Source organism: Pagrus pagrus, assembly GCF_965226575.1.
Source record: "Pagrus pagrus genome assembly, chromosome: 8".
Classification (NCBI taxonomy): Eukaryota; Metazoa; Chordata; class Actinopteri; order Spariformes; family Sparidae; genus Pagrus; species Pagrus pagrus.
In genome coordinates, this window is record NC_140192.1 from 34,537,123 (window position 1) to 34,562,144 (window position 25,022).

General features: G+C 41.9%; 2 long non-coding RNA genes across 4 annotated transcripts; one reads left to right on the plus strand and one right to left on the minus strand.

Annotated features, from left to right (window-relative positions):
- The first annotated feature begins 294 nt into the window (after positions 1-294).
- LOC311261992 lies at positions 295-18,865 on the plus strand. Of its 3 annotated transcripts, none has more exons than XR_014623197.1 (4): positions 295-340; positions 14,376-14,806; positions 16,950-17,111; positions 17,479-18,865. It is a non-coding gene; the product is annotated as an uncharacterized lncRNA (long non-coding RNA). The 3 variants fall into 3 exon arrangements; XR_014623198.1 differs by lacking the exon at positions 295-340 and adding an exon at positions 12,855-13,448; XR_014623199.1 differs by lacking the exons at positions 295-340; positions 16,950-17,111 and adding an exon at positions 12,885-13,448.
- Positions 3,006-11,894, minus strand: LOC311261993. Its single transcript, XR_014623200.1, has 3 exons — positions 11,272-11,894; positions 3,912-3,950; positions 3,006-3,236 (listed from the first exon to the last, which is right to left on the minus strand). It is a non-coding gene; the product is annotated as an uncharacterized lncRNA (long non-coding RNA).
- Positions 18,866-25,022: the final 6,157 nt, after the last annotated feature.

Genomic DNA, 25,022 nt, shown 5'->3' on the forward strand with positions numbered 1-25,022 from the left:
AATTATTCAAAGATAAAAAAAACTATTCTAACTCATTTTTACTAATCAAAACCATCCCATGGCTTGCATGACTGAGAATACTGCTTAAAACTATATTTGAAGTAATTATTTAATATGGGAGTAATTACCTCAATCTGTAGTATTTTTGCATTGAAATATTTGATAAAAGTTTCCTTTCAATTTGAGGCCATAACAGTAGTGAAGTTTCCCACTGCCTAGAGCAGTGAAGTTTCCCACTGCCTGTGAATGCATCAGAGAAGCCAACGGCGACGGCTAACAAGTCCTTCATCTCTGCTAAGTTAATCAGCGGATCGTGCGGAAAGTCGACTGAGGACTCGAGGTATTTTTGCGGTACTATTTATTTTTATAAATTTTTCCATGTTATCTTGTCGACATTCAAATTACTCCATTTACTAAATGTTTGAAACCTTAACGTCTATTGTATCCTTATAGCATGAAGTCCGCCAATAAAGCCAAGCCAAGCCATATTAGGTCGATTGTAACGTTACAAAATACATAAATTACGAGATTGAAACAAACAGTGAAAGTGATTCAGATTTTAATGATGAACATCTGTGATAGACTGCCATGAGCTGTTCTCATGGCACAATCCTTTGTGCATATGGTGGCATGCAAGGTTAGCCACAACCACTAGCCACAGCTGTAGTCACCAAGGATGTTATTTCAACCAGTATGTAACAAATTACGTTTCCATGCTCGACGCTTTTTTTTTTTTAATGTCGACTCACTCGATTGTGATTTTATATAGAGGACGTGTTGAAAATATCAAGATTAAACTCTGCAGGGGAATTCAGCACCGTTTTGGGAGGAACCCGCATAGTCAAAAATGTGTTGTGCTCGGTTTAGGTGTAGGGAGGACCCAAAATGCGGACACTGAGGCTGGAACTGATTACAGGAGTGATTTATTTATTTATGAATGGGAGGCTGTAGATGGTGCGGGAGCTGTGCGCTCCAGGCGGAGTCTCAGTCTGGTAGCGTGGAGGTGACGGCGCGGTGGCCCATGGGGAGGCCGGTGGGAATGTGGTGCGTCGATACGCCGGAGAACACAGAGGGAGTCCACTGGCTGCAGAGGTGCGGAGGGCTGGATGGTCGGAGCAGGTGACACAGGGAGTCGGCGGGCTGGTGAACACAGAAAAGCACGAGGGTAGTTAGTAATTTCCAAGAGAGCGGAACGAAACGAAACAATAGCAATCGAGCGTTACACAGGAGCCATATACCACATCACGTAGACGTAATCATCTGGCAGCAGGCAGCGTGAAGAGCAGGGCTTTATCCGCAGCCGCTGATTGCCAACCTGCTGCAGGTGCGCACCACGGCTCCGGTAGGAAAGCTCCGCCCAGCCTCTCCAAGCACCTCTGCAAGCACAAAACAAAAAGAGACCACACCAAGCACCAAAAATCCCCCACCAAAATGTCACAGGACACAACAAAATGACCTCCTAGTGTTTACCAAACCACACCTTGACCTTGTTGGAAAGCGTCATGAGGTCAAAGAAAGATGTGAAGGAGAATTCAAAAGGACTGAAATGTCTGCGGTGCTCAGATAATCTGACTACACTATGTCTTCAGGTGTTATTGACATGGTCTGCGACGGAACAGAAGCACATGGCTAATTCAAATGCAAAATAATGTCATCACACTGTTTGGACCTTCTCTTGAATTATAAACTGTAATAATTATAAACTTGAGAGGCAGAAGAAACTTTCCTGGAGAAATGTACTTAATAACCCTTGTGTGGTGTTCGTATTTTTGTACTCAACCTGTGGGTCTGGTGGACCCGCTGCATTTTGGGGTATTTAATTCACCACAATCAAATAATTTCATGTTAAAGTAACAGTTGTTTACTTTATTTCTACACACACACACACACACACACACACTTCGGACTAATTGTGATGTTAGATAAATGACCTGTAGCTTGTAACTTACAGAGAGAGTGGACCCAGCAAACATTTTGACGTCTATTTGACGTCTAATCAACGTCGGTCAGGCAGGTCGATTCGACGTCTAGCAGAGGTGCTGAAATGAAAGTTTTTCTGACGTCGGTCTTATGACCGACCACATTTCGACCGTTATTAGACCGCATCAATTCACGTCGTTTCAACGACATATCAACGGCTCACAGAGCAGGCTACTTCAATCAATGTCATTATTACGTCGTATAGACGACTTTTCAACGTCTCTACGTGACGTCTATCTGACGTCTAATCAACGTCGGTCAGGAAGGTCGATTCGACGTCTAGCAGAGGTGCTGAAATGAAAGTTTTTCTGACGTCGGTCATTTTGACGACATCAATTCACGTCGTTTCGACGACATAAAAACGGCTCACAGAGCAGGCTTCTTCAATTATTACGTCGTATAGACGACTTTTCAACGTCTCTACGTGACGTCTATTTGACGTCTAATCAACGTCGGTCAGGCAGGTCGATTCGACGTCTACCAGAGGTGCTGAAATGAAAGTTTTTCTGACGTCGTTTTCATGACCGACGTCATTTCGACGGCTCTTAGACGGCATCAATTCACGTCGTTTCAACGTCGTTTTGACGGCATATCAACCTTTGTCAAAATACACATGTAATGTATTGCATTTAAAAATATGTTTACCTAAATCGAGTTTCAACTAGTGCCTACATAACTGGCATTACCACATCCATACATTCTATTACAAGCACAGCTCTTGTGCTGTAGCCTATAGTCTACATGTGCAATTCTCAATGCTCTAATCTGCAACTATTTAAATTAACTTATCAATTTCAGCAAAAAAATCCTTAAAATGCAAAGAGGTCAAAAAGTCCAATAGACAACACCAGTAAATTTCACATTTGCCAACTTAAAATATCACAGGAATGGTGAACCTGGTTAAACTTTCATAGTAAATAAACTCAGCTGTGATGAAGTTAAAAATACTTGAATAATGTTCACCCATACTGTAAAATACAAGTAGTACATGGACAAATCTCAGGTAAAAAAAAGAAAAGAAAAAAAGGACAGCATTCAGGACCAGATATATGTAACGATTTATCTATATATTGAATAATTGAATAAAAAACGAACATGTTTATGGGAACAAATGTTTTATTGACTTTCTTTTTATTGCAGTCCTGTGGGGGTCTGCCCCTTGCCCCCGCTTCTTGGTGGGGCATGTTTAAGTTGGTTCTGAATCACACTCTCTATTTCTGCATCTGTGGCCTTTGGACTCCATCTCTTCACAGCAGCTGGAGAGAGGGCATAAGAAAAAAATAAACATTTTTACAGAGCGCCTATTCAGATGTTAAATGCACTTTATAGATGGCAAGAACAAATTGTTTTGGGAGTTGAAAGAATAATGAAAGAACCACTTCTTAGAGCCACTCAGTAGCCTGAATCTGATGGTTCCTAATAAAGCCAGTAGGCATTAACAGTCTGTGCTATGGTAGCCCAGCTTAGCCCAGGATAGCCACATGCACATGAAGCCCATTCAGTAATTTCAATTATATCAATCTTAGTTTCTTACACTTGATGACATGGAACATCTTTGTGGCTTTAAAAGGCACAACACAGAGATGCAACACTAAGCATAACTTCTCTTTCATGCAGGTGCCTGGCTGTTCACACAGGGAGCACAATAGCACATTAGAGGTTTTCTTTTAAAGGACAATTCCATTTCATTTCAAACATGTGCTACAGTTTCGGAATACATTTACTCTAAAAGAATGAATTTGAAGATATTCCTCACTGTTGCTGCTGTTATGCATTAGCACCTCTGTCCAAGCATCATCACAACAGCATAAAACAGTGGCGGACGGCTCTGAGGCTGTATCCAAATATTCATATTCATTCAAGCCCCCCCATTTGTGTGTGTGTGTGTGTGTGTGTGTGTGTGTGTGTGTGTGTGTGTGTGTGTCTCTCACCTGGTGTGCGTCTCACCTGGTGTGCGTCTCACAATAAACCTGTGAAGTGAGGTAAATTGGACAAATAGTTATCAAAACAGGCCTATGCGAGGGACAGAGACACACAAATAGATTACTTTTATATGTAGAGAGATAGTGACATTGATGACTCTGAAGTCAATAAAAATGTAAAAATTTTAGTACGCCTAAAATAAAAAAAAACTGTAAGGATGAATAGCTGCTTGTGGCTTCATCTGAGCATGTCAATGGCATTATGGGGCTGTAGCCACACTATCAGTGAACACTTGTTTCAAATTTGAAGAAGATGGCACAAAGTATGACCATTCTACACCTACGCTGTGATTGACAGATAACCAGCCACACTGTCAGTCACGTCTCTACAATAAGCTGGCGCCCTCTGCCGTTGCGGTCGTGTAGCGACACCAGACAACTATCAGCATGTGTCAACGGTTAGACCCCGGTTATAAGACGATTTCTGGCCACATATCAATGTCCGTGGACCAGATAGTTTTCGGGAGCTGGTATGTACTAGAGTCCTAAAGAGAGAGAGTGGCGCCACCTCCGTTTACTGCAATGGTTCAGTTTTTTCACAGCAATGGCGGAGCATGGAGCCCCGCAAAAGTTCCCGGAAGTTAGCTTTCGCTAACTTCCGCCCAATGTAATTCTTATGGAGCACACGGTCGGAGCAACACTTGATCAAGGTAAAATGTTTAAAGAATGACATTTTTACATTAGTATTGCATTAGAATTAAATCGACACGAGTAGTTAATTATGTTAACTATGTTGGCGGATTGTCCCCGTCTAGATAAGAAGATTTAGAGAATATTAACACGTAAAAGTTTAAGCTAGCACTCTGGATAACGATGAAGCTTAAGATATGAGGACATTAGCTAGGACAGCGAGCTCTTAATGTCTTGACCACCGCATTGCACTGACTAAACAGCATTGTCACTGTGTGTTGTGTGTACACACACACACACACACACAATTCTGTTAGTTTAATATAATTACCGTGTGTGTATTGGAGTACAGTACTATAAGGTGAGTACGTAAATACTACTATTGGGATTCTGGACAGACACAAACTGGGTTTATACCAGCATGGTTATATTTTCCATGCATATGTATCATGTTACTAATTCTCCTAGTGAATATTGTGGAGAGACTGTATTATATTGTGAAAGAGACTCCTGACTTGATCATTCAATGTGCACGCAGCATTCCTCCCCCTCGCCACTTAATCGTGCGTCCGGATTGGCTGCAGCTGTCCCTAATTGATTAATTAGTTCAGAGCAGTCAAGCAGAGGGAAAGGCAAAGGAGAAGCGGAGAAATGAAGCATTTGGAGTTAAAGGTAAGAATAAACTACAAGTAGCCACTGTTTACCAGTTTATACAGTTCTGGTTGATTTTGACCAGTGCGTGCACATTTTGGAAAAGTAGCCCCCACTTTATATTTGCCAGGGGTGTGGGGGGGCCTGCATGCACAGCAAATGATCACCATAGCAGTCTCTTCTTCATATATGTATGTCGATTTATCTATATATCTATCTCGCACACAAAAATACGTAATATTTTCCGTGTATATCAGTTACCTGCACTTGGTGCTGTGTGGTCAAGAAGCAGTGATGCCTCTTCATAACTTAATTCTGCACGCTGCAGGCCAGGAGTGCTGAGCAGACAGTGGTGAGACTGAAAAGACATAATGTGATGTTTTTCAAGCAGTCATTCAAATATATAAGTTTGATAAATGAATAATGTATGGCAGAGCAACTGAAATGGATTGTCTTAGATTGCAAAAGTGCTCCTGATGTCATGGTTGACAAGTATGTATATTAGTAACTGTAATGAATACGTAGTTGATTAATGACTTAAGTAATCATACTACATTGCTGCTGCATGCTGCACATCAGGAGAACTGAAGAGTAAGGACCAAATATCTTATAGCTCAGGAGTGATGATGACAAGGATGTTACATGTCTCTTGTTAACAGTGGTGGAACAGTGATGTTTACCGGATACAGGTAGGTGGTGGGTTAGTGATGTTGACTGGGGAGGAGCAGTGATGTAGCTGGGGCTGGTAGTTGGTGGAGCAGGAATATTCTCTGGATACAGGTAGGTGGAGGGTTTGTGATGGTGGCTGGGGAGGAGCAGTGACATGGCAGGGGCTGGTAGTTGGTGGAGGGGCAGTTGGTAGGTGGAGAGTTAGTAATGTTGGCTGGGGAGGAGCAGTGATGTAGCTGGGGCTGGTAGTTGGTGGAGCAGGAATATTCTCTGGATACAGGTAGGTGGAGGGTTTGTGATGGTGGCTGGGGAGGAGCAGTGATGTAGCTGGGGCTGGTAGTTGGCGGAGGGGCAGTTATATTCTCTGGATACAGGTAGGTGGAGGATTTGTAAGCCTAGGTGGATGTAGTCAAATGAAGTGTTACTTGTCTTGGCTTTGTTCTGGTAGGTGGAGGAGCAGTGATTGTTGGGTGCTTGTAGGTGGAGCATTGATAGTGCTGTCTCGGTTCTGGATGGTAAGGGAGGAGTGATGTGGATTGGGTGCTGGCAGGTAGAGGATTAGTGTTGTTGGTTGGGTGATGTTAGGTGGGGGATTACTGAGGGTGGCTGGGTTTATGCTGGTGGAGGGGCAGTGATGCTGGCTTTGTCCTGAAACACTGTCGGCTTTTCTGGGGTTGGTTGATGTTGAACCTCGGCCACAGTTCTTTTTCACTTTCTTGGTTTGGCTCTTGCTTCCAAGATGGCCATCTTTTAAGTGTTGTGTTTTCCTGTCATTTTGTATTTTTTTTGCTTCAATCCGCAACCTCAACCTAATAAATCTCCGGATTATCTTTTCTTTTACTCCACAGCATGATGGAAGCCTGCTGGTGAGTGCCAGAGCTTCCTTCTCCAGCACACCCACTGCGTTTGGAAGCTCCATGAGTGAGGAACCAGTCTTCGTCCTGAAAAGTTCCTCGATGTGGTGAATGACATCATAGGCTTCTTGGGAGGGGTGGCAGAGGGCACCTGACTTGAACTCTTTAAACTTCAACAACATGCTGTTTTCTTCCACAGGATTGTCATCACTGTGCTGTGTTGCAGTTCTGCAGTTTTCACAGATGCTGGCAAACTTGATGATCTTGTGAACAATGTAGCCTGCAAGATGGAAGAGTATACATTTTTCACTCTTTGTTAGGTCAGGTGCTGCTCTGTCCACCACTGTCAGTTGTTCCACTCTAACTGACGGAGTGACATTTTGCTCCACTCTGTCCAGGAAATCTGCCAAGAAGCTACTGTCGTCCTCCTGGTAGCTGCCCGACTTGATCGTGGTGAGGAACTGCCCCACAGATATGATCCTGAGAGCATGGTGGAATTCCACTGGAGTTGGTACAGGATTCTTAGACCTCACACAGCTGAATGTATTTTCAAGGCAGTCTTGAGTGAACCTTGACGTTAACACAAACCTGTGTCCTCTTGACAGCATCTCTTCCTGTATGGCCAGAATTGATGATGTTGCCATTATCACTCCTGACTGAACAGGCTTCCACCATCCCTTTGGACCAATCTTTATGCCACGGAACAAATGGACAATGTCTTGGAGGAAGGTAATGGCCCTCTGGTACTCCTCCATCTTGAGCCTGCTCAAGGCTGTAATCGGATGCCGAGATGACATGAGATCAAACCACTTGTCAATTTGCTCCAGGAACCATGCTGTGGTCATGTAGGATAGAGGGCGGTTTTCCTGCTGCACCAAGTATTTCAGCCCAGCACTCGTTGCCCTACTGAAAACATTCAGAGCTGGCCCAACCTTCATCTTGTCAAAGTGACTTGGTCCAATGACTGCAGCTGTCAGCTGAGGAGCTAGTTTTAATGCCATTCCCTCTTGAAATTGAATTAAGTCCTTAATTGGGACCACAGAAACCTCGTTAGAGGGGAGGTTCTGTTTTTGGACAACATCTGAAGGAAGGAAAAACACCTGTCCTCGGATAAGGGCACTTTTTAGATTTTTGACCAAATGTGGGACGTCGGGCATGAAAAAGAGCTGCCTGTCTGGTGTTGCTGGATGTGTCACCGATGTTTTATTGTGGTCGACCCCAAAGGATTTCCACATGGCCTGGTTAGGGCTACCCATGTCAGTGGTGACATTCATTACATGTAACCCAATTGATGCTGCCCTCTGTATTATTTCTGTAATGATTGGCCTGTACTCTGCTCCCTTGGTAGAATTGCCACTGAAATGGTATGCAACCACTTGCTTCCAGCGTGTTGTGTTTCCAGCCAACATAAACACACACGCATGTGTTGCTACCCCTGTGTGACCCGGCAAAGTCACATCGCCGTACAGCTTTCCTGACAGTGTGTGCAACTCCACACTTGGTGTTATCGCCATTTCATCCAGGGTCAACACACACTCCCTCTCCAGGTCTGTAAACCCATCTGCCTTAAGTTTGAGGAAGTCAAACACCTCTGTCAAAATACCAGGCTCAAACCTTACTGACTGCATTCTTCTCTGCAGGGTCCTAATTCCTGGCAGGGGAATCTTCAAGTCCTGCAGGGCCTTGTAGCCAGAGGAACCAGCAGCAAACCGGAGCTTTAACGCCTTCTTGGCGGTATCATTGCTCCATTTCATCCCTCTTGTAGTGAGTCTGCCTAATGCTCCAATTTGATCTTTAGTCAAAATTTTCTTGATGTTTTTGTCCCTAATTTTCATTGTCCTCTTCAGAACTGCGTTTTCCTTCTTTAATTTTCTCAGTGCTGCCCTGTTTTTTTTTATTTGATTTTCTTGTCGTTTCAATTGTTTTAGGAGCTGTGATTCTGTCGGCGGTGGCTTCCTGCTCTGCTGACTGACTGATGTGAGCTCTCCCTGTCTCTCATCTGCCATGCCCTCCCTTTCTTCTGTCTCACTTTCCCTTCTCTCACTCTGCTCATCCTGTCTTTCCTCAGCATTGGAAACTGGTTTAAGTAGAAGACATGTCACTGTTTATTTTTAAATATTAAAATAATATTGTGTTGCTTAAAGGGAAACTCTCGCTAAAATGCAACCTAGGCTTTTTTTGTGAATGTATATGAGTCAAACCTTCGTGCAAAAGCATATTTACGACAAAAGTGTGGTGTGTTTTGTTTTAAAAATAGCAATGCTAGCGTTCCTGTAGCACTCCCATTGAAAATGACTTTGAGCTGAAAACGAAAATACAGTAAATCTTAAAAGTGCCTCTTTTGTCGTAGTTGTGCTTTTATTACATGAAGGCTTGACTCGTATATATTCCCCAAAAAGCCTAGGTTGCATTTAAGCGAGAGCTTTGCTTTAAATAAGAAATATTGGTATATTTATCAAGATTTGATATACATTATACCTGTGTCACTTGTAATACAGTAGCTGTGATCTGCAGCTAAGGACCCTGTTTTTGCAGGTGAAGGGGGGCATCGTGGAGTAGGGGCCCTCCGCTTTCTGACTACTGCCCGATGCACAAAGATGGTGGGTATGGCATCTTCTCTCAGCCTAGTCTTGCCCTTGCTGGTCTTGACAAACTGGTCTTCCTCAAAATGTGCCTGCAGAGTGACTTGACCTTAGTTCTCACACTCAACAACTCACTTGTATCTAGCACTATGAAAATGTCTAGCATATATCCCATAGTGGTTGAATACACACTATCACATGGCACATTACATTTAGTAGATACGTTTAAAATCTTTGCACACATAAAACATCCAGCTCCTGAGGCACCTTGACAAAATGTGTCACACATCAGTGGCTGATTATACTTAACCATGAGCAGCAAAAGCTGTTGATGATTAGAAAATGTGAATCTGTGTATCACTTTCTGCCCTTGTCCAGCACTGTCCCGAAGCACCTTCAGCTGTTCTTGGGTTGCCCGATGTTCACCTTCATGGTTTGGTTCTTGTTTCCAAGATGGCCTTTTAAGTGTTGTTTTTTTCCTGTCATTTTCTTTTTCTTTTCCCCTTTTTCTCACCCCTTCAATTTGCAACTTAACTTCCCTTGGTTTTTGCATTGTATTCCTGTTCCGTGTTCTGTTTTTAATTAAAAACATGTTAAACTACTCAGTGGTGTGGTTTTTGAAAGCATGCTAAAAGTGCAAATGCATTGTTTGAATATGATTACCTCACATATTTTTTTGTTGGTAGCATCTTTGTAGGTGGTTAAATGGCTCCTTCCAACTTTAACCATCCATGCTTTTCTCCTGTCTCGGTCTTTGGGGAAGCCATACATGCTCACACCTTTCTCAGAGCGATTGGAGCATCCCCATGCAGCACAGTACACCATGGTGAAGACTGTCAAGGACTACATGGTGAAAAGGACACAAACGGCTTGAAATGCTGATCTGTTTGACTTCTTTAGATACCGTTTCTTAGGAATTGATTGTGGTACAAAGTGCTTTGGGAAAAACAAGACTGATTTATTGTGCATCACTGAGTAGAGTAAGTTTGGCATAAGGAAGAATAGTTAACAAATGGTGATAGAACTCAGTTTTATTTGCAGTGAATTCAAATCAAAGTGTAACTTATTTGCTGTGGATTTCCTATTAGAAGACAGTTATCATCATAATGCTGTTGCGAGTCCAGAATTACTGTGCAGTCAATGGGCAAATCTGTGTTAGTCACCTTCTCCTCACTCAAAAAGTTAGTCTGAAAGTGAAAACAAACAGAAAATATTACGATTTTTCAACGACTTTACATTAAAGTTAAGTTGGTAAACTTAATGGCGTTCAAAGCAATTAACACTAGCATATAAATGTTGCAATGAAAAGCTTTTATTGACCATTATTTACCGATCGTCGTGGTTTTCGTATTATTTTCAATTGCCCGCCAAGCACTTCCGGGAACTTTTGGAGGCTACATGGACCACGTGATCGGCCAGCGTTTTGAACTTCCGTTGTCGCCACTCTCTCTCTTTAGGACTCTAGTATGTACCGTATGGTCCGTCCCGTTTTTGGTGTATGTCAAGCGACACCTATAGGCCTGGCATATGAACTACAACGTTTTCGGTTGATCCGTCTAGATGCAAATATTCTTGAAACAATGCCGAGGAAGACGGAGAAAAATAACGTTTTCGCCCGTCTGGACGGCCCCTTAAAGTGTTTTGGTTCTGTAACGATGCTAAACCGATAGTTGCACAGATGTTCGGCTCGGTTTAGCATCGAGCACCTCACGTAGCCTGTGAGCTAACTCAGGGCTAGTTTCACACGGCAGCTAACTCGGCTGCTAGCCGCCGCTCGGTTACGAATAAAAGCAAAAAAAAACAGCTATCTGTAACAATACACGATGCAGCAACAAAATCAAAACTCTAACATGCAACTGATAAACGTATAATGTCTTACCAAACACGGTTTCATTTTAAATTACAGTACTTTTAGTAACTCACCTTTCACAGGTGTCTGTGTCTCCTCCTCGTCAACTGACACTGCAAAGTTCTTCTTGCGCATGCGTAGGAAACCACTAGGTGCGCTGACTACGCGAGGAAAAATAGTTCCTAGATGGATGCTAGAATCACAAACATTTCAGCCCACATTGCCAATATGATACTACATTATTTTCTTAAATTCACGAACATATTTCCATTATTTCGAATAGTTTTTAACATTCGTGCGTTGATAGGTCGTTGAAACAACGTCTAAATGACGTTGGTCATTTCAGCCCCTCAGATAGACGTCACATCAACCTGCCTGCCCGACGTTAATCAGACGTCCCGACATGATTGGATATCTGCATCTCGACACAGCAGTAGATAGAGGAAATCATTCTTGACAGTGTTGTTTCAGTTAAATATGTTTTCTTTGAGATCGTATTCCCCCTAATGTTATCATGTCGAAAAAAAGTCGAATTAAAGTCACGTCGTGACGCGACGTCGATTGGACGTCTTCATCTAGACGCAGGTCGAGAAAGCGTTTTCTGGCAGTGTTTATTCAGTTAAACCGCTCTAAAATGCATATTTAATCAGGTCATATTTGCCATGAGATTATTTTATGATGTTGAAAAACAGTCGAATTAAAGTCACGACGTGACGCGACGTTGACTGGACGTCTTCATCTAGACGCAGGTCGAGAAAATGTTTGCTGGGGAAGCTCCTTCCACACCGCTGCTGAAAACCAAATCTGCATGACCAGAGCGGCGGACCCGCGGTGTCAGAGCTCTCGTCTCTGTTGCACAGAGTCCACGACACAAGCGCGCCCAGTTGTATTTAATGAATTATTTTACTCTTAAACCGTTTAATAATAATAATAATAATAATAATAGGCCTATATAATAATAATATAGAGTTTATATTACACACATATGTGTGTGTGTGTGTGTGTGTGTGTGTGTGTGTGTGTGTGTGTGTAGGAATAAAGTAAACAACTGTGATATGTATATAGATAGAAACAACTGTGATATGTATATAGATAGATAGATAGATAGATAGATAGATGTGCATATATATATGCTAAGTACACACATTTTAAAAACAAACTTCACTTCACTTACAGTTTACTTACAGTAAAAAAAAAAAAAAAAGGGCTGTTGCGCTGCCTGGCTCACCTGCAGCTGGGCTGTCAGAGCAGCTCTGCTCTCCCTCTCTCTTCAGCCTTGTGTTTGGCTGCACTTGTACAAAAAAAATCACAAGCACTTTCAAAATGTAAAAGCGTGTGTTTTATTGTTACTTCTGTAGCCAACACACCACGGAGCGGCGCTCTGATCACAGGAGCACAGAAAAAAGAAACAAACTATGCATGATATTTACCTAATATAAACTCTATATTATTATTATATAGGCCTATTATTATTATTATTATTATTAAACGGTTTAAGAGTAAAATAATTCATTAAATACAACTGGGCGCGCTTGTGTCGTGGTCGAGAGACGAGAGCTCTGACACCGCGGGTCCGCCGCTCTGGTCATGCAGATTTGGTTTTCAGCAGCGGTGTGGAAGGAGCTTCCACTCTCTCTGTAAGTTACAAGCTACAGGTCATTTATCTAACATCACAATTAGTCCGAAGCTGTTTAAGGACGGTTAAAATGAAACTTAAGGTAAATATCATGCATAGTTTGTTTCTCTTTTCTTTGCTCCTGTGATCGTGTTGTAACAGTCAGAGTATAACAGAGCACTACCAGTTGACGCCACATGGTGGCACCTCCTTTTTGTTTGGTCACTTGGTATCACCCTTTCTCCCCGAGTCGACCTCCTTGACTTCAGTAATGTGGACGCTGGTGAAGGCTGCAGGCAAGGAACATATCTGTCCTTCGTTTATTATTTTGCTGAAGGTAATAGTTTATGCCGTGAGACCTGGCTTGTATGGTCTGTATCTGTGAATAAATGTACAGCGTGGAAATCCCTCCACTTCGTCTCCGGCCTCACAACTTTATTTTATGCTGGAGCTATGCTAATAGCATCCGTGGCTAAGCTTTCCGCCAGCTCCACGTTACAGTGTGTTGGCTACAGAAATAACAATAAAACACACGCTTTCACATTTTAAAAGTGCTTGTGATTTTAGTACAAGTGCAGCTAAACACAAGGCTGAAGAGAGAGGGACAGCAGAGCTGCTCTGACAGCTCAGCTGCAGGTGAGCCAGGCAGCGCAACGGCCCTTTTTTTTCTTTCTACCTTCTTCCTTCATGGGGACTGCCCTGGATTACTGGCACACGCCATAGCCGCATGCATTCTGTTTTAAATATGAATATTAATATTAATATTAACGATTAATCGATAATTGATTGTTAATTTTCCCGATGATCGATCAAAAAGACTGCTTCAAATGCCCATCCCTAGTAAGCAGAATCAATACCTGTCACAAAATCTGTTTTGTTATTGCTCTATTTTTTAAACACGATTTGTCTTGTATTTTCCTTCTTTGCAGGGCTTACTTTGAGCCAAAACTCCAGGTACATTAAAAATTGTAAGCATTATGGAGGGGACTTGGGACTACAATGAACGGAGCAATATGAGAAGAAGAGTATTAAGAAAAGTTGACAAACTAATACAAACATTAGAAAATGAAACCCATGATGAAAATGTGGAGGGCTTAAATATTGAAGCATCGGGTGGGTTTGAAGAGATGCACGCTGTAGATGACAATGTGGGGGGCTTAAATAATGAAGCATCGGGTGGGTTTGAAGACATTCACACTAATAGTGGCGGAGAGAGTGAACTTAGTCGGAATATGGAGGAAGAACATAGGTTTGATGATTCTGATGAGATGGACTTGGATCATAGGGATGCATGCAGTGAGAGCGTTCGTGATTTAGGGTCTTCTCTGGCAGACTGGGCCATTGAATTTGAAATGAAATTTGCGGTAAGGTCCAGCTACTGTTAATTTGAATTGGTATTGTTATTTCCTTGCATACTAGATGGACTGTCTAATGCACCAGCCTCTTTAATTTTGTTTATTCCCCTCCTCAAGAGCATATACCATTCAGAAAACTACCAACCAAGGAGGGGCATCTTTGCAACACAAAACCAAATAAATCCAATGCTTATTATGCTGATTGCAGAGTCCATCATACACCCGAGGTGAAGCTGTGTGTCCTCCAGCCTGCATCAGAGAGGCCAGTCATCCCATCGGCTGCACCAGAAAAGCCTTTCATCACTTAATCTGCACCAGAGAAGGACCGTTTCATCTGAGCCACAGCCACTAATAAGAATACCACAAACAAATTTTAACATGTGAGCATTTTATTGATTTATGATTGTAATCTGCTGTCTATAACACAATTTTTATGTGGTCAGGTGTTTAACTGCTTATCCACAAAACCTTTTTTTCCCTCCTACCTGACCTGTGAAATATTCTGCCAATGACAATCATTTCACTGTCCGAGGATTGAAGTCCATAACTGAAGAGGAGATGGGTGTCGAACCAAATCTGCTGCCGCCATTAGCTGATCATCAGTTACGTTGAGGAGCGGCTCAATAGTTCGGATTTACGGTAACTATTACACATGACACATGTTGTGACACACACACACACACACACACAGACACATACAGTACAAACATACACCATTAGGTAAACTTAGATAAATCTAAGTTTCATAAGGAGTTTCAAAGTCTTAGGTTAGGTTTTGAATGAAAGTTGTGAGTTACTTGTGCTTGTAGACATTTGTGTTTTTCTTACATAAATGACTTTGTTTACATTAAAACTACAGGTCTCTCAGTCCGTGACTTTTCCATATTTGATGGTTTCTAAGGCTTACAACTCATACAAATGAAACACACTCGATTTCTGGGCATTTATACCTTGGGCGGACAATATCTTATTTTTTTCCTCAATATTGTTTTCATCTACAGTTATATTTATCATAATATGCCCGATTCGGGAGGGAGAGAGAGAGGGAGAGACATGTCCCCAGCATCCCGAGTGTAAATTACTCATTGCATAATGTAACACAACAGCGTTATGCAGTTTCCAGAAATAGGTAACAAATCAGGATATTTATTCATGTTACCCTCTGTTTAGGAAAATAAAGGTCTCAGTCACATTTGAATAAAATAATGCAATTAGGCTACTATGATATCATGGGATCTTTTTTCAAAGATATTTTATTTTCATTTCCATAATTCAGAGAGGATCACATTTGAATAAAATAATGCAATTAGGCTACTATGATATCATGGGATCTTTTTTTAAAGATATTTTTTTATTTATTTTTATTTTTACGAAATGAAACAAAATTTCATTTTGTTTCATTTCGTTAAGTAAAGATCCTCTCTGCTCATTTCGTTTCATTCCTCGCAGACTGGGAGGTAGAGCACATGTCGACGCAGTGTGTCTTGTTGTGCTGTGCGTCACCTGGCTGGCTTAGGGTGTCACCAGTCTCATTATCACTGTTTGTGTTGTCTGTCAAATGAATGAAACCTATCGACTTTCTATCGGCCGCGTCTTGTAGCCTATTTCTATCGAGGAAAAGTTATTTCAGGATATCATTATGTTTTATCACCCAGGCTGAAAGTGACATAGGCTATTGAAAGTTCACACACACTGAGTTAATTAACTGCTGTGTGGAAAACCATGCTGTGGTCTGTAATCGCGGTGCAGACAGGTGTGTTTGGAGCTGACGAGAGGATCTAAAAATTGAGTGAGACGTATAGCTGCCATTGTTACATTTTTCTCATTGAAAAACTATACTGTATTATTATATTGTCTGTCCATTTCCCATTCATGTTCACTGCTCCCTGCTGCTGTATGTTGTTGTCCTCCTGCTCACAGATGCCACCTGGTGGTTGTTTGGGCACATTGCCGCTTCTCATGAAAATACAATTGATCCTCCACTAAAAAGGCGCGTGACTCTCACGTGACTCACAAGAATGGATGTACCTACTGTAGCAACAGCAGGGGGCTGCCATTTGTGAAGCTGCTACATTTTTTTTTAGACTAACCAATTAGTCTAAATCAGGGGTTTTCAAAGTGTGAGAGAGTAAATCCCTGTAATGGAAATTTTTAGTGTATACTTGTTTATTCATTTCTACTGTTTTGTGCTCTCTGTCTGATACAATAGCAATTAATTTTGTGCATGTTCGTACCTAACATCGTCTGATTCTTGTTTTTGACGCCTGTTGCTGACCTTGGTGTACATTGTAATCTGTTTCAGCAAGATAAAGTTCACTTATAGGGGTTCTGACACATTCTACAAAAACCCTCTGTTCAATGTATTATTTGTTCCATTCCTTGCAGACTGCGTTGCACTCTGTTTGACTGAGAACTGTCTTTGCAAAGAATAAAACCCTTAAAAGTCGATCTCAACATCTTTATTTCAGATCTTGCCAAACAAATTTCCATAACATCCCCCCTCAGAGAAAAAAATAACAGCTGCACCCCCCCCCCCAAATAATTACTATTGCTATCATTACTGTTAATATTTTTGCTGTTGCTATACGTCATGTTTCATGCATTGTCAGACATTGGGATGGCATTTAGCTCGGCAGCAGCAGCTTCTCCATCATCACTGAACACAATTGAACTCCCACTCCCACTGTTCAACAACCAAATGCTGATATAGTTGGCACTTAGTGGCACACATTAATGAACTGAACAATGTTAATGAAATGTGTCATCTTCTCTGACCGAACAGGACCATGGCGTCTCCGAGTTGAGGTGGTAAACGCTGACATGCTGGTTTGCGAGTGTGGCTACCGTTAGCAGTGCTAGCAGCAGTCTGCTCTCCGTGCAGGATAACATCCACATGCTTGTACTGAATGTGGTTATGCATTGCTCCGGTCGAGCACTTATACCGGTATGCCAGTTTACTCTGACACAGGCTACATCCTTATTTTCATTTTCTATGTCAAGATACTGCCAGACCTTGCCGCCACCTTTTACACTAGATGCGGGTAAAACAGTTTAACCGACTAGTATTTCTGGTGACGACAAGCGATGTTTGAAACGTTTACATGACCAGTCGTTTAATCAGGAACATCCCTAGTGCTTTATATGTGTACTGGGGGACTGGGAGATGCATGTTAATGGCCAAACACACTGATGGTTGTTGGAATGTAATCATATTTATTGAGCTAGTCATCAGATGTGTCACTTGTGAACGGTACTCTGATATTCATTAATTTGTGTGTTTGTATGTGTGTGTCTGACTTCTGATGCCACAGACCAAGAAATCGAGACCAGGATTACAAAATGGTTGCAGAAAGCACCTGATGGGAACAGCGGAGGAAGTGAGTAAATGAGAAGGATGGACAATGAGAGAAGCTCTTATGCCTAATACATTTTAGACTTTTGATCTGAACTCTTCACCTTTGGAAGGTGCTACTGCTGGTGGAACACATGGAGACGTGATGTTCCTATGCATGGTGTGAAAGTCTATGCCAAGTTGTTTTGTCTAAAATATTCAATGTTGGTTTTTAAACTGAAGATATGGCAGTGAATGTTAAATTTGTAATAATGTTCTGTAGACTCTTGACATGTTGTGTTTGCTGACAGATGATGTTTTAAGAATATGTTAAGGTATTATGCAACATTCTGCTGCATTGTATGTTTTTGAACAGTCTATGCCAGTGGCTCTCAACTGATGGGTCAGGACCCAAGTGGGTCGTATATGTGAATGGAAAAAAGTCAGACTTTTATTTTGAAGTCTATAATTTCTGATACTGTGCTTTTATTATGAAGGGTGTGTGTTTACCATGAATGCAGCATGGCTGCAGTCATATACTGCCAACTACACAACTTTTCAGTGTTAAAATGTTGCCGCTTTTATAATTGTACCACTGTTGCTTTTTAATCCGGGATGCAGCATTGATTAGGCTGACGTCTGGCCCAGCTCTGGTCCACATGGGGCACTTGCACTTGGCTGACACTGCAAAGAATGACGGTCCCCCCAGTGGCCCAGATCTGGTTAGCCAGAACTGGCTCACACATGGGCCAGCTCTGGACCAACTGAGGCACTTGCATTCGGGTGACATACCGCAAAGAATGACGGGCCCCCCAGTGGCCCGGATCTGGTTTGCCAGAGCTGGTTTACACATGGGCCACCTCTGGACCAACTGAGGCACTTGCATTCGGGTGACATACTGCAAAGAATGACGGCCCCCCAGTGGCCCGGATCTGGTTTGCCAGAGCTGGCTTACACATGGGCCAGCTCTGGACCAACTGAGGCACTTGCATTCTGGTGACATACCGCAAAGAATGACGGCCCCCCAGTGGCCCGGATCTGGTTTGCCAGAGCTGGCTTACACATGGGCCAGCTCTGGACCAACTGAGGCACTTGCATTCAGGTGACATACAGCAAAGAATGACGGCCCCCCAGTGGCCCGGATCTGGTTTGCCAGAGCTGGCTTACACATGGGCCAGCTCTGGACCAACTGTGTGTGTTTGCAGTGGTCCATATCTGGACCACTGGGTCATTCTTTGCCGTATGTCAGCCGAGTGCAAGTGCCTTATGTGGGCCAGAGCTGGGCTGGACCAATTTTGCTATGTGGGTGGTGTGAGGGCGCCTGTCTCCAGCTGAACTCAACAAAGACTAAATAGGTGATTGTGACATTCTCCAGCAAGCAGATACAACTGGCAGAGGCCATCACTACCACCATCTGGGGGAACCTGTGGAGGTGGTGGAGGAATACAGGTACTTGGGCACAATTTTTGACGGCCTTCTGAGGTTTTCCAAAACCACTGCGGAGATCCTGAAAAAGTGCCACCAGAGAGGAAGCTGAGATCGTTTGGAATGAATAAAGTCATTCTCCTGACCTTTTACCACTCCTTCATCGAGAGTGTCCTAACATTTTCATTCATCTCCTGGTTTTATTCCATCAGCCTGCATGTATGGACACGTTTACTTAGCATCACCAAAGTCTGCTCTAAAATCATTTGACACCCTGTTAGAGCTCTGTCTGCTTTCTGTGACCAACAAACAATCCGCACTGCTCACAGGATCCTACATGACCCCTCACACACTCTACACTCAGTGTTTGAGTAGCTCCCACCAGGCTGCAGGCTGTGCTGTCCACGCTGCAGAACACAAAGGAGGAGGGCCACCTTTGTCCCCACAGCAGTCCAGCTCCTGAACTCTGACACCTCCCTGTCCCAACATCACTGCCCCCATCTCAAAGGTCCTTATTAGGCCTAACATTTCAGGCAGTTCCCAGGTACTCCAACACTTTGCCAAACTTTGCTGTAAAAAGGTCCTTCTGACCATTTATACCAAATCTTAGTCTTTCTAGAGAAATATAGTCTGATATCACAGACTTCCATAGATGTACTGAAGGAGGTTCATCTCCCACCCATTTTGTCATAACAGCCTTTCGGCCCAACATAAGCAAAACATTTACAGTGTTCTTATGTGATCTTAGAGATTCAGGGATATATCCCAATAGACATGATATTAGATTAGGTTGTAATTGCTGCTTGATTATCACAGTAACCTCATCACATACAGTTTGCCAAAACCGTCAAATCTTTTCGCATTCCCAGAGGCAGTGAAATCTTGTCCCTAAAATAGTCTTACATTTTGGGCAGTTTGGGGAGGCCCCTGCTGTATATTTACTATACGTATGAAGATAAATAGACATTTTGTAAGATATTATATTGCATTTCTCTGAGTCTGTTACATATGGATATTTTCGAAGGTAGAAGTAAAATTTCCTCCCATATTTCAGTCTCTATTGTTGTTTTTAACCCATGAGTCTCCCATGATTTCCGTAGGAATGATAGTCTGTCTGTATTCAAATGTTGCAGCTTGGAATAAAATTTGGAGACAAAGTGACCTTGACTATCTAAAAGAGTCTTTTCTAATAGTATCCATCTTAGTATATACATAGTGTCTGACCTGAAGGTATTTGTAAAATTCTTTTGTTTGTAGTTTGTATGTTGCCTGTAATGATTCAAATGTTTTAAATTTCCCCCAAAGGTCATAAATATGGTAAATTCCTGCTTCATTCCAGTTCTGATAGTTAGATCAAATGCCCCCCCTATTTAAATCAGGATTATCAGTCATTGTTGTTAAACAACTCAATTTATGTTTAGTCCTTAATCATTTCCGTAGAGAATTCCAAGTATTACCCACATTAGTAATTAAAAAAATGTCTTTCCCCATAATTGGTAGTTAACTCCTGCATTTATCAAGAAAGTTGACAGGAGATTACGGTTTGGAGAAGGTTGCTTCAATCTCAAACCATGGTAGCTTTGGTTGAGCAGTTGCCCATATTGAGATAATTCTGGCTTGCATTGAGATTGTATAGTGGGGAGGCCCCATCCTACTTGTTCTTTTGGTAGTTGTAAAATATCTAAATTAATTTTAGGCTTTCTGCCAGCCCATATAAAGTCAGAGAGAGCTTTATTTATATCTTTAATGTTGTTTCTCTTCAAAGCTATGAAAAGCATAGATAGAGGATAAATCATTTTGGGGATAATTATCATCTTCATAAGATTGACTCTGCCAAGAAAGGATACAGGAAGCTTCTTCCAACTTAACACCTTGTCCTTAATGTGTTTTACCATGGGGTTAACATTTTCAGCATAAAGTTGACACATTTTAGGTGTTATTTTAACCCCAGGTATGTGAATCCATCTGGTGCCCAGCGAAAGGGTTTTACAAAGTCAGGTTCATACTCACACGAAAAAACCGAGAGGCATGATTTCAGATTTTGTAAAATTAACCTTATATCCAGAGATTTGACCAATCTCTTTCACACAGTCGATTAGCGTAGGTATTGAGTTTGGTGGGTCTGGTGTTAATGTCAGGAGGATATCATCCGCGTACAGTAGAATTTTGTGCTGTGTTGTTCCTATGACCGTTCCTTTGATATTCGAGGTTTGTCGGATAGCTATGCTAATGGCTCTATAGCTAAAGAAAACAACAGAGGTGATAGTGGTGACCCTTGAGCTGTACCTGGAAAACTGGCTTGTTAAGACTGAGGCAGTGACCATTTTGTATAAAAGCTGTACCCATTGAACAAAATATGATTGAAAGCCAAATCTTTTCAACACTTCAAGCATTTATTTTCGCTCAATGCGATCAAATGCTTTCTCTGCATCCATCATTACTATAGCACTTGGAGTTTGATTAAAATTAAGATAGTGAATAATATTAACTAAACGTCTTGTGTTATTTGATGAAGTATGGCCTTTTATAAACCCTGTTTGGTCTGCATTAACTATATCAGTCACCACTCTTTCTAGTCGATTAGCCACTATTTTTGAAAGTATTTTTACATCCACTCCAAGTAGGCTAATCGGGCGATAAGAAGCGCATAGTTCTGGATCTTTCCCTTTTTTAGGGATAACTATAATATGAGCTTAGCACGTAGATTTTGGGAGTTCGTCCTGTTCAAAAGATTGGTTGAACATACGTTGTAATAGTTTGTTAATTTTACTTTTCATCTTTTTATAAAACTGTACACAGAATCCATCAGCCCCTGGACTTTTATCTGACTGGAGTGAGGAGATTGCTTTATCAATTTCTGTTAATATAACAGGTCTTTTCAACAGTTTAGCTTGTTCATCTGTTAGCTGAGGCATCTGTAAGCCATCTAAAAAATGATTACTGGTAAGTGTATCGTTGTCCAATTCTGAGGTATACAACATTTCATAAAATTTCTGAAAGCATTCATTGGTCTTTGTATTGTTTGACGGATTTGATCCTCATCAGATATTGCAGCAATCAAAGCTTTTTGGGGAGAGTTTCTTGCAAGACGAGCTAAGAACTTACTTGGCTTATTTCCAAATTCAAACAATCTTTGTCGAGCAAACAAAATATCAGACTCAGCCTTCTTTGTTAGTAAATTAGTCAACATTAGTCTTGCCTCCTTTAACTCTTTAAGCACCCCATCCGATTTGGATCTATGAAAATCTTCCTCTAATTTTTTTTCTTTTCTTTTCAATTCATGATTGTTCTTGAGCGTGCTCTTTTTTCTTCTTGCTAGAGAATGATATAATCATGCCTGGCATGTAAGCTTTATAAGCTTCCCACACCAATCTCGGATCAGAGTCATTGCAGTCATTTACTTCTAAATAGAGGTCTGTCTGTGTTTCCAAGAATTTGATAAAATTATCGTCATGAAACAGTGATGCATTCATTTTCCAAGAGAACGATCGCTCTGGGGGCCTAAGAGGCTGCATTTTCAGAGTGACAGGAGCATGGTCTGAAAGGGCAATGGATCCAATGCCAGACTGTTCTACCAAATGGGCTAGGTGTTCAGATATAAATATATAGTCAATTTGTGAGAATGACAAGTGAGCTGGAGAATAAAATGTGTAATTTTTGTTATTGGGATTCATATATCTCCAACCATCTAACAGGTTAAATATCTCAAGAAAATGTTGTAGTGCTCTGCCAGATTTTGACTGATCTTTATGATGGGGGTCTCTAGCTAGAGAGGGGGAAAAATAACAATTAAAATCACCTCTAATTATCATATTTGTACAGTCCATTTCAGTAATTTTACTGAGTAGGAAGGCAAAAAAGTCTGCGTCATAGACATTAGGAGCATAAACATTTCCTAACAATACTGATTCTCCATACAGTTCTCCTTTTACTAGAACTATCCTTCCGTCTGTATCTTTATAACTATTTTTAGCTGTAAATGGCAACAATCTATGAACTAATATAATTGCACCTCTTTCATTTGTAGAATAAGATGTAAAATATACCCGTCCGACCCATTCCCAGAGATATTTGTTGTGCTCCTCCTCATTCAAATGGGTTTCTTGGAGGAATGCAACCTGGACACCTTCCTTTTTAAGATGCAGACAAAGTAAATTACTGTGAAAAAACTGATACCAGGATTTCACATCATTTTACTGTATTATTTCACAGTAAAATACTGTATTCAAAACATCCTTTGTGATAACAGAACAAATTACTGCAAAACTTGAATTGTGCTTGAACCGCGCTGCATTGTGGGATCAAGAAGAGACAACAGGTGGATAGATACCATTCTCTTTATGGTGGATAATGTTACGACTTGACACACATACCGATAGAAGAGCTCAAAGGTAAGTTAACATCATTAGCCTAAAATATTAGACAGCTTGTCACAACTTTCTATTAGTTGTGTGAGTTAGTAAATGAACAATCTTTTGGATCAAGGGTAACTCACTTTATGCTCCACTTTTTTTTTCTTTAATTTCAAAGCCGTTTTTCTCTGCTTTGCCTCACATTTGGAAATGTCGTTAGGATGCATAGTGTGTGAGTTATTCAACCAAGAATATGCTTTGTTTTCGCCGCGAATTAGCATGAAAGTCAAAGTAAGCTAACGTTAGCCTCCAGCTGCAGCAACTAAGTCATTACAAAGCTGTTTTTCTCCGCGAAGCTTTGCCTCACATAGAAGTAACTTATATCTTTGGAAAGCTGAAATCATGTGTTTTCATTTAATGGTAGAAAAAACCCCTCTCCTCTGGATTTCTATCTCTCCACATATCAATCAGTCTCTTCTCTCTCATCACCTGTCTCAGCACACCTCTGGATGAATCACTCCTGAAACACACACTCGATAAAGCATCCAACCTTGCCACCACACAATAAAATCACCCACAATCATACAGTTGTCACCACACATTCCTCCCACTCCCACCTTCTCTCTCTTTCCTCATTCGGTGCATATACATTCATTAGTTAAAACTTTTTTCCCCATGTGTTCAAATGTAATCCCAATCACTCTCCCGTCCCCATCATCCACACTCTTTCTTACATCCTCAATCACTCCCCTCTTCACCAAAATTGCCACCAGTCATGATTTAGTACTTTTTCGATTTGTCCAGCCTTTTCACCTGACGTCTTGTCATGGGTCTTTTCCTCACTTCTCCCACCTTCTCCATGGTATCTCCCTCACTGTCCGTAACATCAGACACGTCCACTCTAACCTAGTCATTCTCACCTGGTACCCTCACTTGTCCCCCCTCTCCCTCCCCCCTGTCCCCCCGTACTTACCCCGCTTGTCTCCCCATCCAATCCCCCACCCATCCCTCTCTCACCCGCGCCGCTCTCCTCCTCTCCTCCATCCGCCACATTGTCCACGCTGCTCACAGTCACTTTCATGTCCCTCTCTTCTCCACCTTCCCGCTCCATCCTGCTCCTCTTTTTTCCCGCATTTGCTCCTCATCGTCTCCTGTTTCTCCTGCCCCACTCTGCTCCTCTCCTGCCGGCCCACTCCTCTTCACCACTTTCACCGTGGCTCTGCTTCTCATCATTACACCTCTCCTTACTCCAGCCTCCTCCTCCAGTCTGTTGCTCTGTGCACTCCCAGGCCTAATGGCCCTGTTTCCCACATTTAAAGCATGTGTCTAACAATATATATGGGTTTGACTCCCCAGTCTCTTAATTTCTCCAGTATTGCCATGTCCCAATAAGTGGGCAAATTAATAAAAGAGACCACCATTTTGTCTATGCCCAATTCCCTCACCATGATTACATTGTTTTTGATTTTTAGTCTGTCCATGATTTTTGCTTTCCCAATGTTGTCCCTCATAGTTAGCTTGTAGCTTTTTGGTGTTTTAAATCTGCACCCAATCAACTCTCCACATTCTCCCTTTACTTTTCTTAGGAGCTCCATCATCGTCACTCTGTCATCCCCTTCAATCTCCACCACCAGCGTCAATCTTTTTTTAAAGATCTTTCGAGAAAGAGCAAGCGCAAATCGTGGCAGCGGCATCTAGCCGTGACACTTCCGGTGGCACCGTGAGGTGCCGCGGCAGCTGTTTGCTG